Source organism: Plecotus auritus (genome assembly GCF_963455305.1).
Source record: "Plecotus auritus genome assembly, chromosome: X".
Lineage (NCBI taxonomy): Eukaryota > Metazoa > Chordata > Mammalia > Chiroptera > Vespertilionidae > Plecotus > Plecotus auritus.
In genome coordinates, this window is record NC_137784.1 from 74,167,596 (window position 1) to 74,184,623 (window position 17,028).

Sequence of the window (17,028 nt, forward strand, 5' to 3'; positions counted from 1 at the left end):
TACCAGCCTTGGGTGCTGCAGCCTCTTGGGAGAGAGAACACCAGCTCCAGAGACAGAGAATGGGGATAGCTAGGGGGTCCAGAAGGGGGCCAGGATGGGGGAACCCTTAAGTAGTACCAAAATTAGCTGCCATCTGCTCCCTGCTGGTAGGTCCCTGGGGTGTAGAGTGGCAGGAAAGGTGCCAGGGTGAATGGAGTAGAAACTTGAGATGCTAGTAAAAAAACACCCTCCACGAGGGTCCCTGGCCCTGGGTCTTAAGAACAGAAAACCAATAGGGGCCAGTCAATCAGAGTGCTTTCTTAGGTCATCCCCCTGAATCCCAGCTCAGTCTGGAGGGGGATGAACACTGCCTGGACTTGGGATAGGGCTGGTGACCAAGTCCTGGCACTCGGCACCCACGGAGAGGGGCGGGCATGGTGGGCTCCCCTCCTCCCCTGGCTCACCTCCCCTCCTTCCCGCCAGCCTGGCCCCCGCCCCCACCAGGCCCAATGCAGGGCAGCACCCAGTTGTTATCTTCAGACCCAGGCGGCAGCCAGGCGCCTCTCAATGGACTGGGCTGCAGCACATCCAGTAGGAGCGTCCCTAAGGCCGGTCATGGTGGTAGGGCTTAGGGTGCCAGCGGCAGAGTGACACATGGCCCTTTTCGTATCTCTTGCGGCACTGCTTACAAGGATCATCGCTGTAGAGGGGGTCTCCGCTCCAGCGTGAATCTGTGGTCCGAACACCGAACGCTTCGATGATACCCTTGAAGTGGTGGCAGGTGCACTTGAGGGCAGCCAGGGCCCAGGTGGGCAGGAACCTGAAGATCTTGACCAGCACGTGCTCGGGAAGCAGAAGCATGTACTGCCGTGGCTCCAGCAGCCTCTGGATCTTGAAGCCGACTTCCAGGAAGTCGTGTGACACGTGCCAGTATGGGCGGCACAAGGAGGTGTCTACTGTGCTCTCAGTGTCATCTGGGCCTGGTGCAGTGGCTGGCGAGTCTGCTGGGGGTGGCTCGGGAGGTCCGTCCGGCCCCCAGGACGGGAGGAAGAAGAGCTGGCCAGGTGGAGGTGACTCCCCAGGACTGACCGTCAGGCACACTCTCTCCTCCTTCACATTCTTGGTACCATCCTTGCCAAAGAAGATGACTCGTCCACCACGCCTGTCACCACCATATCCATGTGGAAGCTGGATGCTCTGCAGTCCCGGGGAAGGGGGTGGCAGGGGTTGCCGGGGGAGTGTCCTCTGGCCTGGCAGGAGCTGGGGCCTCCCCCTCGCTGGATTCGGTCTGCCCTGGAGAGAAGGAACTCCACGTTGCTAGGGATGGCGTCCCGAGAGGGACTAATGAGCTGGTACAGGACACAGGTAATCTTGTCCTTGGCTTGGGCCCCTGGTCCTGGGCTGCCTGGGTAGGCACAGCCTGGCTGGCCCCCACTCCGGTTGGGCAAGCTGCCGTCTGGTGCACAGGGCTCTCGGCCATTGGAGATATGGAAGGCGATGCGTACCCCCGGGCCTGGCCCAGGCCTCTCCTCCTTGCGGAAGCCCTCGGCTGGAGGGTTGTCCCGCTGGGACTCGAAATGAGCGACCGCCTCAGCCACACGGCTGCAGTCCCAGCCACCAGACCGCCGTTCAGACCCCAGCCCCTTGGCAGAACCACCCTGCTCTGCCGACACAGTGACCACAGGTGCTGGGGTACCCGGGTGTGGATAATTCTGCAGGGCAGCCTGCTGTTCCGCCAGGGCCACCATCTCAGCCACAGAGAGCAGGTCCACATCTTCACTGGCTGCAGCTGGAGTCCCCTGAGCAGCAGGGGGCCCCTCCAGCCCCCCTGGGTCTGGTGGAGCTTTAGTAGGCTCAAGACAGTGCCTCCTCCGCTTGGCCTTGGAGCTGTCATTGCCCCAGTGCCCCTTGACCTTCATGGGGCTGGCCCGGCTGCCGCCACCACACTGGTGGGCTACAAAGAAGGCCACCTTCTCCTTTGTATTCCCAGGCTTAATCACATACCACGTGTCCAGCAGGACTCGACCCTCATCACCAGCAGCTGCTGCTGGGAGGAAGGGGCCTCCGGGGCCAAGGCGGATGGTGTGTTCTCTGAGTGGGCAGGCCCATGGTCTGGCTCAGCCCTGCTGCCTGACTCAGAACAGGCTGACGGCTTGAGGGCTGTGGAAGATGGGCGCGGCTGGTTCTGTGAGTAGGTGCCAAAAGGCTGAAGGCACCACAGCTGGAAGGGCAGGAGGCCTCCGCGGTCCATTCTGGGGAATGGTGGCAGAGAGGCGGGGGATCACTGCATCTCAGGACCTGGATGGTGGTGGGGTACTCCACAGGCCACCATCTCCCCTCGCTGAAGCTCCCTCAGATACGCAGGTTTCCCCCCACTCCTAAACTTTATTTTTTAAAAATCTGTCCCCAAGAGCTAAGAAAAGAATCTCTAAGCAGTCAGATTTATTTTTATTTTATTATTATTTTTTCTGTTAATCTTCATCAGAGGATTTTTTTCCATTGCTTTGCAGTGAGAATGGAAGGCAGGGGAGGAGGGGGAGAGGGAGGGAGAGGGAGAGAAAGAGAGAGAGAGAGAGAGAGAGAAACATCAAAGTGAGAGAGGTACATCGTCGACTGGTTGTCTCCCTCATGCTCCCCGAGTACCCTTAACTGGGAATCGAACCAGCGACCCTTCTGGTGTGTGGGCCAACCACTGAGCACACGAGCCAGGGCAAGGAACAATCAGCTTTGGAAAATAAAAATAACAACAATCAAGTCACTAAATACATTTTACTTCAGTTTGCCATGGATTTGAGGAAGTTTTGAGTACATGTCTAAGGACAAGTGATAACAATTACAGGTGTTCATAAAGTCCTCAATATTTCTCCAATTCACTAACCACTATAGGCAGGTGCTAACATAATCTGGCAGCTGCCAACACCAGAAGGTGTCATATCCCATGAGTAAAAATAATAAGTATGTATTCACTAACAAATAAAACTAGATCATCTCCATTAAATGAGTTGATAATTCTCTTTATATTAATAGCAATAGATATTGCCATGTGGAAAGGGATTTTTATACTTCTTTTCTTCATCTGGAACCTCAGTCAACAGTGCAAGGCTTCCTGGAATAGGAAATGAGAGTAGACATTTATTTATATGCATGATTTATATAACTATTCTCTTGTTTTATGTAGGATTCTTTGGGGACTTTTGTCAGGTTTGTGTGGCTAAGAGGCTAATGAATCTTCTTTTTCTTATGTATGTACTTTGCTACAGGAAGAGGATGTTTATGAGAAATAAAAGTTCAAGGCCAAATAAAGATTTGAGGAAATTCTTATAGTTAAGCCTCTATTTGTCTGTTTTTTCTTCTTTGAAAAATCATTTTAGGGAAGGACTGACTGATAATATATTTTTTTGGTATTGCACTTGGGAAAATTTACTGTTTATGAAATGGAGGTTCACTTCCTTTTCTTTTCATATCCTAGGAAGTAATCTTTGCCATGTGTACAGGTATGTAGCTTCCAGTGCGATAAATTCATGGTCTTGCAGAAAGCCTTCAGTGTTCTCTTATTTCTATGATTCTTATCGTATATGCCAGCTCTTTATTAAGTACAGTTATATGCTAAAAGCAAATACAGCATTATTACTCTGTACTATTTTTCAGGACACAGTTGTCCAGAATCATTTTCTCTAAAATAGTTTAGTATTTTTATAAATATATTTTAAAACATAATACCCACATTTTAAAAATAAAATCCTATGTAATAAAAGAGTAATATGCAAATTAACCATCACTCCGCTACACCCACAAGCCACACCCACAAGCCAATCAGGAGCAAATATGCAAATAAACCCAACCAAGATGGCTACAGCCACAGAGAGCAGGAGGAAGGCTTGAGTTTCCCCGGCAATGGAGGAAGCCAGGCTTTCCACCTTTGATGTCCTAGGCCTCCACTCAAGGCTACAAAGTTTCAATGATAGAAGATACATAAGTCCAAACAGAAATGGCGGCAGCCACTGAGCTGGAAAGAGCAGGAGGCTAGGGTTGCCCACGGTGATGGAGGAAGCCAAGCTTTCCTCACACCCTGGCCGGCCCAGGCCTCTGCTTAAGGCTACAAAGTTTCAATTATAGAAGATACATAAATCCCAATAGAAATGGCTGCCACCACGGAGCAAGCAGAAGGCTTGGCTCTGCTCCAGGCTACAAAGTTTCAATTGTAGAAGATAAATAAACCCCAGATACCAGGGCCTCCGCTTGGGTCACCAGGGGGCGTGGCCGGCCTGCAAACCACCACAGGCCCCTCGCCCAGGCCACCTCACGCCCCAAGGGAACCCCCACCCTGATCTGGGACACCCTTCAGGGCAAACCATCTGGCCCCCACCTGTGCACCAGGCCTCTATCCTATCTAATAAAAGAGTAATATGCAGATTGACCATCACTCCAACACACAAGATGGCTGCCCCCATGTGGTCATAGATGGCTGCCTCCATGTGGACACAAGATGGCCACCATAAGATGGACAGCAGGGACGGGCAGTTGGGAGGGACCAGGCCTGCAAGGGAGGGCAGTTGGCGGAGATCAAGCCTGCAGGGGAGGGCAGTTAGGGGTGACCAAGCCGGCTAAGGAGGGAAGTTGGGGGCAACCAGGCCTGTAGGGAAAAGCAGTTGGGGGGGACCAGGGCTGCAGGGGAGGGCAGTTAGGGGTGACCAGGCCTGCAGGGGAGGGCAGTTGGGGGAAAACAGGCTGGCAGGGGAGCAGTTAGGCATCAATCAGGCTGGCAGGGGAGTTGTTAGGGGGTGATCAGGCTGGCAGGCAGAAGTGGTTAGGGGCAATCAGGAAGGCAGGCAGGTGAGCAGTTGGGAGCCAGCAGTCCTGGATTGTGAGAGGGATTTCCGACTGCCTGTTTAGGCCCAATCCCGGTAGGATTGGGCCTAAGTGGGCAGTCAGACATCCCTTGAGGGGTCCCAGATTGGAGAGGGTGCAGGCTGGACTGAGGGACACCCCCCCTGCATGAATTTCATGCACCAGGCCTCTAGTAAAGAATAAAATGGCAATAAAAAACAGTAAAATTGATAAAGTGAGTAATAAAGTATTAATAATTTATCATTAGTCATACTTTATTTCATACCCTGAAGAACAATTTTGGTAAGATATAGTTGGGAAGGAGAACAATAAAAGTGTCTTTATTGGATAAACAACCAACTAGAACTATCTCCAGTATCTCCATTTATCTCACAACTAGAAGCCCAGTGCGCAAAATTCCTGCACTTGGGGGTGGGGGGTTGTCCCTCAGCCCAGCCTGCACCCTCTTGCAGTCCAGGAGACCTTGGGGGATGTCGGACTGACAGCTTAGGTGGGCCTAAACCATCAGTCGGACATCCTTAGCGCTGCCGTGAAGGTGGGAGAAGCTCCCACCACCACCTTTGCGCTTGCCAGCTGTGAGGCCGGCTTCTGTCTGAGTGGTGCTCCCTGTGGGAGCGCACTGAGCACCAGGAGGCAGCTCCTGCATTGAGCGCCTGCCCCCTGGTGGTCAGTGTGCATCACAGTGACCAGTTGTTCTGCCATTCAGTCGATTTACATATTAGCCTTTTATTATATAGGATAATGGTTGCAGTTTACATTTAGTAAAAAAAAAAAAAAAAAAAAAAAAAAAAGAATCCAAAATATGACATAGTGCCTTGAAATAGTAGGAAAAAAAAGTCAGACGATAGTGTGGTGAAGGCCTCAGGGATGTGGGGTGAAGAAGGTTAAAGGTGGAAAAAGGGGGACAGCTGTAATACTTTCAACAATAAAGATAAAATTTTAAAAATGTGTTAGACTGAACCAGTCACAATTTATTTTTCAGTATATGCTATTTTGTTATTTGGAAGGTTTTTTCTTTGTTTTTTAAATCTTCACCTGAGGACATGTTTTTACTGATTTTTACAGAGAGAGGAAGGGAGAGAGAGAGTAATATCAATGTGAGAGAAACATACCCATCGATTGCCTGGTTGCCTCCTCTACACTCCCTGACAGGGGACTAAATCCACAACCTAGGTATGTGCCTCAATGGGAATCAAACCTATAATCTTTTTGGTGTACAGTATGATGCTCCAACTAATTGAGCCACCTGGGCAGGGCTATTATTTGGAAGTTTTAATCAAAAAATTTTAATAACAGCTAGTTTTTGTTTACCTTCATGAAAAGTTTAAATAATATTTATAGCAAGTTTTTCAAAATATTAAGAAAAACATAAGCTAACCAGATTGATTCATATTTATGTCTATAATTCCATATAGTAGCTATTATATAATACTCATGGAGTCTATTGCTGACATAGTGGCCTGAAACTGTGTTTAGGAGCCAATGCATTTATTATCATTTTTTCTGGGGGTTTTTGACATATTTTTGTCAAATGTTCTAGCACTGCCTCCCTCCCCCATTTTGTAACTTTTATTTTACTGGGTAGAAATTGGAAACTTGATTAAGATCAGGTATTGAAGTGCAAGTAGAAAAAAGATCTGGGATCCCTAGCTGGCTACAGAAGGTTGAATGGGGAGAAAAATTGCTTGGGGGAGCAACACTTGTGAGGGGATGCCACTGCCTGCCTCCTAGACAAGAAGAGTGAATCCTGACTACAACCTTCTTGAGAAGGAGCTTTAGGTTGTTTTGTCTTTTTCTTTCAGTTGAACATAATAATTGGCAAAATCAATTGTACTTAGGTGCTAAAAAGAAGTCATTATCAGGTTTTTGATTGCTCAAAATAGTTCAGTTGCTCAAAATAGTAAACATGGCTGTTCATCATTGTCTAAATGAGTGTTTTTCAAACTGTAAATCACAACCCATTAGTGGGTTAAGAAATAGGTCATGGCCATCATTATTTTTTAAAAATTGCTAATAGAATATAAGATACCAAAATCCATCAAAATGTGTTTCTTCCTATAGCTCACACTTAATCAGCTGATAGAGTTACATATACTGACTCTTGGTTTAATTTTGTATATCATTAAACTTTAAGCATCAATATTGAAGATGAAAATATTTTTCATGTTAAAATATCCATGTTTCTATTCTAAACCTATTTATATGAATACATTTACCTTAGGATTTTATATAATTAAACATTTTACCTTAATGCATTGTTTTGACAAGTAATATCACAGAATAAATTTTAGAGAAAACCTACCTGGGTTCCAATCCCAGATGAATCATCCTATATAATAAAAGCCTAATATGCTAAGTGTTCAACCATTCATTTGACCATTTGACCAGTCACTATGATGAGCACTGACTGCCAGGGGGCAGACGTTCTGACGGGTAGGTTAGCTTGCTGCTGGGGTCCGGCTGATTGGGACTGGGCGAGAAGGGCTGGACACGCCCTGGAGCCCTCCTGCAGTCCCTCCCCCGCTGGCCAACCTCCCTCAGTGGTCCGTCCACGGCCCAGATCGTGCACTAGTGGGGTCCCTCGGCCTGGCCTGTGCCCTCTTGCAATCCAGGACCCCTCGAGGGATGTCAGAGAGCTGGTTTCAGCGCAATCCCTGCAGGCCAGGCCGAGGGACACCACCGGTGCATGAATCCGTGCATTGAGCCTCTAGTTTATTTATAAATTGTGAGACTTTGTAAGTTTGGCACTCTAATTTGCTTAGCTGTAAAATGGGACTTTCTTACTTATTTGGATGTTCTGATGAAAAAATGAGATAAGTTATCAAATGTAACTCAATGTCCTAAGTAAGCCACATTTGAGTAACAATGAAGTAGTCAGGAAATGACTATTAGACAGTTTCCTTGCTTGTGGATTTAATCAAGTTACCTAAAGTTTCAGATGAATAGGCTCTTTTTATTATTTCAATCCACTGAGTGACCATACTGATGCTTGATTTTCTGTAGCATATGTGAATTAGCAGTAGCATAAAAAGTTGAAATACAAGCACACAATCATTGATAATATTTAAAATCTTCATCTTAACCAAGCGCTTATACCTGAAGGAAGCCAGTTAAAAACATTGGCAGGAAACCAGAGGGTGTTATTGAAAGACATTGGACCAGAGAGGCCCTGTGTTATTTTTCTAATTTTCTCAAGTTCTAATTCAAATTCACTAGAAGTATTGATCCAGGAACAGCACGAGGTATTGACTATGGTACAGATGCGGCTCTGTTCTGCAAGAAGATAATTGAATGCTATTTGATTATCCAATATAACCCTTGCTAAGGAATCCAAGGATCAGTGTTGTTAACCCAAGGCTCACTCAGTGGAGTTTGCTAATGCAGCTATGGTTAGGGAATAATAGTTCACTAGAAAATTACCTTTCCATTTGCCAACAGAAGTACCCTCAAAGGAAGTAAAGACTCCAGTTAGGATTAAACAGATTCTAACAAAGTACTGTCTAGTCACCATTTAAGACATAATAAAGTAAGTCACTAAGGGAAAATCCAAAGCTACCAGCTAATTAAGTGGCCCTTCTTTAGCAAGGCGATGAGCATAAGAAGACAACAATAATAATTTTCCAAAAATCTCATGGACATTCAGAATATAAAATTTGTTAAAAGAGCTAATATTTCTAATTGTTTTATGGTATAAAGAGAATGGATTCTTTATTTTACTTATGCAAATACATATATTGTTATGAAAATAATATTTAATAAGCATTTCTAAATTCTGGAGGAATCAGGTAGAGAGAAAAAGGTAAATGTTTTATCTTTGTTTACAAAAATATATTTTATCAAATTATGTAAGTAATAGAAGCTTAGGAGAAAAAGTCCCCTTAAATCGGGAAAAGTAAAATATTAGAGAACAATATTAAGAACTCATAAAAATTATAATCATGCTCATTAGTTTATTTAGTCCCCTCTAATTAGTTCTGGTCATCTTGATCTTGAGTTAGCAGCTTTATAAATCAGTAAGTTTTAAATTAAGGTTCTAGACTTATTCTTACCCAGTTTACTGTTATGTTCTTAATGTTATCAGAAACCTACATGCTAGAGTATTTATCAGGGTCTATTCCATGAATTTTCTTGATGAAGCATTTTTGTAGGATCATTTTTGCAAAGCATCAAACAAAAAAAAAATCACACACACACACAAAACTACAGTTAGTTTGGAGTTAAAAAAAACTTCATCTTGAATTTGATTTGGGGGAAGTTGGTAAAAAAAAACCAAAACATTAAAGGATTTGGAACCTTGACTATATATGATCACAGATAATATTTATTTAGCCAAAAGTGATTTAAAAATATCAGTAGCATATATAGAGTTTCAATCGATGCAAAAAGCCTTTGCTTTTTTAATAACAAAAAGAATAACAATGAGAAGACTCAACTATTCTGAGTAATCAAAGACCTGATAAAGACAGAGCACAGAATCTTTGTTTATTAGGCAGATTACATTCAAAGCATTGAAACTGTGTCTTTTTTTAAATTTATTTTTTAATTCTATTATTTAAAGTATTACATAAAGTATTACATATGTCTCATTTTTCCCTCATTTACCTCTCCCCAGCCACCCCGCTCCCCACACCCACACATGCCCTCACCCCCATAGTGTCTGTGTCCATTGGTTATGCTTATATGCATGCATACAAGTCCTTTGGTTGATCTCTAACCCACAGGCTCTCCTGCCTTCCCTCTGAGGTTTGAAAGTCTGTTCAATGCTTCTCTGTCTCTGGATCTATTTTGGTTCATAAGTTTATATTGTTCATTACATTTCACAAATGAGTGAGATCATGTGATATTTATCTTTCTCTGACGGGCTTATTTCACTTAGCATAATGCTCTCCAGTTCCATCCATGTTGTGGCAAAAGGTAAGAGTTCCTTCATTTTTAGCGCAGCGTAGTATTCCATTGTGTAGATATACCACAGTTTTTTAATCCACTCACCTGCTGATGGCCAATAAGGCTATTTCCAAATCTTAGCTATGGTAAATTGTGCTGCTATGAACATAGGGGTGCATATATCCTTTCTGATTGGTGTTTCTATTTTCTTGGGACATATTCCTAGAAGTGGGATCACTGGGTCAAATGGGAGTTCCATTTTTAGTTTTTTGAGGAAACTCCATACTGTTCTCCACAGTGGCTGCACCAGTCTGCATTCCCACCAGCAGTGCACGAGGGTTCCCTTTTCTCCACATCCTTGCCAGCACTTGTCGTTTGTTGATTTGTTGAGAATAGCCATTCTGAAAGGTGTGAGATGGTACCACATTTTTGTTTTGATTTGCATCTCTTGGATGATTAGTGATTTTGAGCATGTTTTCATATGCCTCTTGGCCTGTTGTATGTCCACTTTTAAAAAATATCTATTTAAGTCCTTTGTCTATTTTTTTATTGGATTTTTATCTCCCTTTTGTTAAGATGTGTGAGTTCCATATAAATTTTGGAGATTAGGCCTTTATCAGAGATAACATTGGCAAATATGTTCTCCCATGCAGTGGGCTTTCTTATTGTTTTGTTGATGGTTTCTTTTGCTGTGCAGAAGTTTTTTTATTTCAATATAGTCCCATTTGTTTATTTTCTCCTTAGTTTCCATTGCCCTAGGAGCTATATCGGTAAAGATATTGCTACAACAAATGTCTGCTATTCTGCTGCCTATGTATTCTGCTGAGATTTTTATGGTTTCCTGTCTTAAATTTAAGTCCTTTATCCATTTTGAGTTTATTTTTGTGTATGGTGTAAGTTGGTGGTCTAGTTTCATTTTTCTGCATGTATCTGTCTAATTTTCCCAATACCATTTAGTGAAGAGACTGTCTTAACTCCATTGTATGCTCTTGCCTCCTTTGTCAAATATTAATTGAGCATAATGGCTTGGGTTGATATCTAGGCTCTCTGTTCTGTTCCATTGGTCTATAAGTCTGTTCTTGTGCCAGCACCAGGCTATTTTGAAAACAGTGGCTTTGTAATATAGCTTGATATCTGGTATTGTGATCCCTCCAACTTTGGTCTTATTTCTCAGGATTGCTGTGGCTATTCAAGGCCGTTTTCATTCCATATAAATTTTTAAAGCATTTTTCTAGGTCTGTGAAATATGCTGTTGGTATTTTAATGGGGATTGTATTGAATCAATAAATTGTTTTGGGTAATATGGACATTTTAATGATGTTAATTCTACCAATCCATGAACATGGTACATTCTTCCATTTTTTTTTTTGTCTTTATCTCTTTTTTTTTTCAAAGTCCTATAGTTTTCTGAGTACAGGTGTTTTAAAATTTTTTTAAATTTCTTTATTGATTAAGGTATCACATATTTGTGCTCATCCCCCCATTCCCCTCCCAAACCCTTCCCCACGCATGCCCCCACCCCCCTGTTGTCCGTGACCACTGGTTAGGCTTATATGCATGCATACAAGTCCTTTGGTTGATCTCTCCCCCTTACCCCCACCCTCCCCTACCTTCCATGAGGTTTGACAGTCTGATCGATGCTTCCCTGTCTCCAGGTCTGTTTTTATCAGTTTATGTTGTTCATTATTTCCCCTAGATGAGTGAGATCATGTGATACTAGAAATACACTTATAAGAACTGAAAATGGGACAAGCAATAATGGTTATGCTGAGAGGCAAATGAATCAGTCTGTAGTGAGTTTCTTTCTGGGCCAACAGTTCTTTTGAGTCCCAATTTCAATGTCAAACAGTTCCTTATGTGTACATGTCAGCAATGATATTTCAGTTCTGGATGGTGGACAAATGGTGGTAATGCAGGTCTGACCCTCTCTGGTTTGGTCCTGGGGAACCTGCAGTGATGCACAGCTGCTGACTGCTAGTATGGCAAGGCATCATCAGCGTCTTCCATCTCTGGACTGTTTCTCTTCTGTCTTCATGGCTGGAACAATTCCTCTCTGTTGCAGGAATCCACATGGTCTTGGAGTTGTTTTCTGAAAATATACAAACATATTCTCGACCAAAAGTTAATAAAGGAATCTTTTCTATAAATTTGACTTGGGATCCTTTTTCATTTTTTTGCCCAAACGATTTTCCTTTGGCTTGTTTTGACACCATGTGTGTTTTTCATGGGTGTCTTGCTGTTAGCATTACAAATGAAAGTTAATTTTCTAAAGTAAAAATTTTCTAGATGTAATTGTTTTAACTTCTTAGTTAAGTTTATTCCTAGGTATCTTAATTTTTTTAGTGCAATGACAAATGGGATTGTTTTTTGTTTGTTTGTTTGTTTGTTTGTTTGTTTGTTTCTCTTTCTGTGAATTCTTTATTCGTGTATTAAAAAGCCATAGACTTCTGGGTGTTAATTTTGTATACTGCTACATTGCCAAATTCATTTATTAAATCTAGTAGTTTTCTGATGGAGTGTTTAGTGTTTTCTATGTACAGTATCATGTCATTTACAAATAATGACAATTTTACTTGTTTTCCAATTTGGATTCATTTTATTTCTTCTTCTTGTCTAATCACTATGGCTAGCATCTCAAGTACTATGTTGAACAGAAGTGGTAAAGTGCATATCCCTGTCTTGTTCCTGTTCTTAGGAGAAATGATTTTAGTTTTTGCCCATTGAGTATGATGTTGGCTGTAGGTTTGTCATGTAAGGCTTTTATTATGTTGAGGTATGATCCTTCTATTCCCACTTTGCTGAGAGTTTTTATCAAGAAAGGGTATTGGATTTTGTCAAATGCTTTTTCTGCATCAATTGATATGATTATGTGATTTTTATCTCTCAATTTGTTTATGTGATGTATCACATTTATTGATTTGCCGATATGGTACCATCCTTGCATCCCTGGAATAAATCCCTCTTGATCATGGTGTATGATCTTTCTAATGTAATGCTGGATCCCATTTGCTAGAATTTTGTTGAGGATTTTGGCATCTAGGTTCATGAGGGATTCTGTGATTCTCTTTCTTTGTGTTTTCTTTATCTGGTTTTGGGATTAGGGTAATGCTGGATTCATAGAAAGAGCTTGGGAGTGTGCTTTCCTCTTGAATTTTTTGGAATAGTCTGAGAAGGATAGGTTTTAGTTCTTCTTTGAATGTTTGGCAAAACTCCCCTGTGAAGCCATCTGGCCTTGAGCTTTTGTTTGCTGGAAGTTATTTGATAACTGCTTCAATTCACTCCATAGTTATCAGCCTATTCAGAGTTTTAGAATCTTCCTGATTGAGTTTTGGAAAGTCGGATTGTTCTAGGAATATGTTCATTTCCTCTAGGTTGTCTACTTTGTTGGAATAGAGTTGTTCATAGTATTTTTTTTTTTTTTACAATCCTTTGTATTTCTGTGGGGTCTGTTGTTATTTCTCCTCTTTCATTTCTGGTTTTATTTATTTGTGTCCTCTCTCTTTGCTTCTTGGTGAGTCTGTCTAGAGGTTCATCAATCTTTTTTATCCTTTGGTTTCATTGATCTTTTGTATTCATTTTTTGGTCTCTATGTCATTTATTTCCACTCTGATCTTTATTATTTTCTTCCTTCTGATCACTCTGGGATTTTCTTGTTGCTCTCTTTCTAATTCTTTAAGTTGTAGAGTTAGATAATTTATTACTAGTTTTTCTTTTCTTTTTTTTTTTTTAGGTAGGCCTGTAATCCTATGAACTTCCCTCTCAGGACTGCTTTCACTATGTCCCATAGATTTTGGATTGTTGTGTTTTCGTTATCATTTGGTTCCAGGATGTTTTTTCATTTCTCCTTTGATCTCTTTGGTAACCCAATCATAGTTTAATAACATGTTATTTAGCCTCCAAGTGTTCAAAATTTTTTTATTGTTTTTATTGTAGTTGATTTCTAATATCATGATATTGTGATCTGAGAAGATGCTTGATATTATTTTAATCTTATTGAATTTGAAGAGACTTTGCCTGTGACCCCATATGTGGTCTATCTTTGAAAATGCTCCATTTGCACTTGAGAAGAATATATATTCTGTGGCTTTGGGGTGAAATTTTCTTAAGATGTTGATTAAGTCCATCTGACCTAGTGAGTCATTTAGGATTGCTGGTTCTTTGCTGAATTTTGTCCAGAGCAGGGGTCCTCAAACTTTTTAAACAGGGGGTCAGTTCACTTTCCCTCAGACCGTTGGAGGGCCGGACTATAGTTTAAAAAACAACAACTATGAACAAATTCCTATGCGCACTGCAGGCCTGGGACAAGTCGGCTGCTAAGCAGGACAGGCAGTGGCACCCGGCAGGCCTGATAAATGTCCTCGGCGGGCCGCATGTGGCCTGCGGGCTGTAGTTTGAGGATCCCTGGTCCAGAGGATTTATCCAATGATGTCAGTGGGATATTAAAGTCCCTACTATGATCTTATTACTGTTGATCTCTCCCTTGATATCTTCAAGACTTTTTTTATGTATTTGCTGTTCCTGCATTGGGTGCATATATATTTACCAGAGTTATATCCTCTTGTTGTATCGATCCCTTTAGTATTATGAAGTGGCCTTCTTATCTTTTGTTATGACCTTCACTTTGACATCTATTTTGTCAGATATAAGTATTTCTATCCCAGTTTTTCTCTTCTTTTACATTTTCCTGAAAGATATTTTTTCCATCACTTCACTTTCAGTTTGTGTGAGTCCTTTGTCTGAGGTGGGTCCCTTGTAGACAGCATATATATGGTTCATGTTTTCTTATCCATTCAGCCACTCTTATGTCTTTTGATTGGAGCATTTAGTCCATTTATGTGTATAGTTATTATTGAGAGGTACTTGTTTGTAGCCATTTCTATTCTTTATGCCTGTGTTCCTTCTTTCCTTTCTATTTCTTCTTTGTACAACAGTCCCTTTAGCTTTTTTTTTCATTGCTGGCTTGGTAGTTATAAACTCCCTTAGCCCTTTTTTTTGTCTGTGAAGCTTCTGATTTCCCCTTCAATTTTGAATGATAGCTTTGCTTGATAGAGTATTCTTGGATTCAGTCCCTTGTTTTGCATCACTTTGTATACTTCATTCTATTCCCTTCTGGCCTGATGTGTTTCTGTTGCAGAATCATTTGATTATCTAATGGGAGATCCTTTGTAGGTAACTCTCTGTCTCTCTCTTGCAGCCTTTAAGATTCTCTCTTTGTCATTAACATTTGCCATTGTAATTATGAGATGTTTTGGTGTGGGTATTTTTGGGTTCATCTTGTTTGGGACTCTCTGTGCTTGTGTGACTTTTTCTTCCCAAAATCAAGGAAGTTTTCTGTCATTATTTCTTCAAATAGGTTTTCTAATCCTTGTTCCTCTTCTTGTCCTTCTGGCACTACTATTATACATATGTTACTTTGTTTCATGATGTCCAAAGGATTCCTTTGGCTCTCCTGTTAACTAATTTTTTTTCTCTAACAGCTGGTCAGATTGGGTATGTTTCACTGCCCTATCTTCTAACTCACTAATTCAGTACTCTGCTTCTTATAGTCTACAATTGAAACCTTCCATTGTGTTTTTTATTGTAGCTATATAATTTTTTATTTACTCTTGGATTCTTACATAAGTTGTTGATTTTCTCATCCATCTTGTTTATGAATTGTATGACCCTTACTCTGAATTCTTTTTCTGACATTGCATACCTCCATTTCATTTAGGTCCTTTTCTGCTGATTCATTTTCTTTCCTTTGGTGGTTGTTTCTTTGTCTCCCCATTTTTGCTTCCTCTTTCTTGCCCTGGGCACCCTGTTTGGTGTTTGAGAGGTTGAAGACCTTATCAGGGCAATGGTCCAGAAATCCTTAGCCCAGAGGCTGGGTCTGCCTTGAGTCTCACACCTTTATTGTCTCTGCTCTGATTTGTATCCCCTTCTCCCATGGATCTGGTCCCTCAGTTGTCTGCTTCAGATGCTCGGGGTGGTGGAAGCGCATGCACAGTTCCTCTGATGTGTGACTCCCTGTGAGGACCCAGAGCCCTCTGGCATGCAGTTTGCTATGTGGCCTGGCACTTGTGACAGGGTGACACCCTAGGTCCCTCTGGAAGTGCACTTTCAGCCTGGTCCTGTGGCCCCTGGCTGGGCACACCTACTTGCTCTGTGTTGCCCTGGAAGCACTTTCCTATGGCCTGGAGTGAGGTGTGTGCTGGTTTGCTCCAGGTAGCTCCTGCAGGACTCTCCCAGGGGCTGGTGAGAAGTGGGTGCAAGTTGCTCTCGGTGCACAATCCCCACTTTCTTGTAGCCCGGAGTGAGAAGTGTGCTTGGTTGCTTCAGTTTGCCCCTCCTCAGTGTGGAACGGGGGTGGGTTGACCTGGGTGGCTCAGTCTTGAGCTCCCCTATGGCGTGAGTCAGAGGCGCCTGCTGGGTTACTCTAGGTTGCCCCTGCAGCAAGACCTTGGGCTTGGGTGGAGTTGGCTCAGGTTGCTCTGGGTCACAGAGTCCCCACTTTTTTGTAGCCCGGAGTTAGAGTTCACTGGTTCCCTCCAGTTCACTCCTCCTCAATGTAGAGCGGAGGCGGGTTGCCTGGGTCGCTCAGTCCATGCTCCCCTGTCTCCCGGAATGAGGTGCATGTTGGGTTGCTCTGGATGTCCCCAGTAGGACTGTCCCAGGGGCCAGGGTGGAGCAGTTGCAGGTTGCTCTGGTCACACAGTCAGAGCTCCCCTGTGGTTTGCTCTGGGTTGCTCTGGGTCACCATGGCAGCATGTCCTGGTGCTAGGGGTGGAGTGAGTGCTGGGTGGCTTTGGGTCAGGCTAGCAGCATGGTTCTGGTGTCCTGGGTGGGGTTGGGGCACAGGGTTCCCCCTGGCTTGCACTCACTGTGGTGGTTTGGAGCCAGATCCTAGGACTCTGGGTCCCAGCAGGCTGGTGTGGGAGCTCACTCTGGTGGCCCACGCTCCCTGCAGATGTTTGGGAGCCTGCTGGGAGGTACTGCACCACTCACTGCTGGGGCAAGGTGGTGGTTCCATGTGGGTTATGCTGGCAGGTGGCATTCTCTAGGTGTCCTCTGCCCTTCCTTATTGAAAACTGTCTCCTCAGCTGTGTCTAATTTGTTAATTCAGGGTGGATGTTCTCCGATTTAGTTCCTCTCCTGGCCTTGCCCTAGGAGGAGGGGCACAACACTGCTGCCTATTTAGCTGCCATTTTTCTCTCTGAAACTGTGTCCTTTTAACAAAGACAAAAAATGAATTCTAATTTTGCATCAGTGTACTTTTAATATTAAAATTTAATTAAATTTATTTCAATTTAGTCCAGCTTGACTATACATTAAAAT

General features: G+C 43.0%; 1 pseudogene across 1 annotated transcript; it reads right to left on the reverse strand.

Moving 5' to 3' along the window:
* Positions 1 to 439: 439 nt before the first annotated feature.
* On the reverse strand, positions 440 to 2,230 carry LOC308240007 (F-box only protein 46-like; annotated as a pseudogene). The gene has a single exon. The product of its transcript is annotated as an F-box only protein 46-like (transcript).
* Positions 2,231 to 17,028: the final 14,798 nt, after the last annotated feature.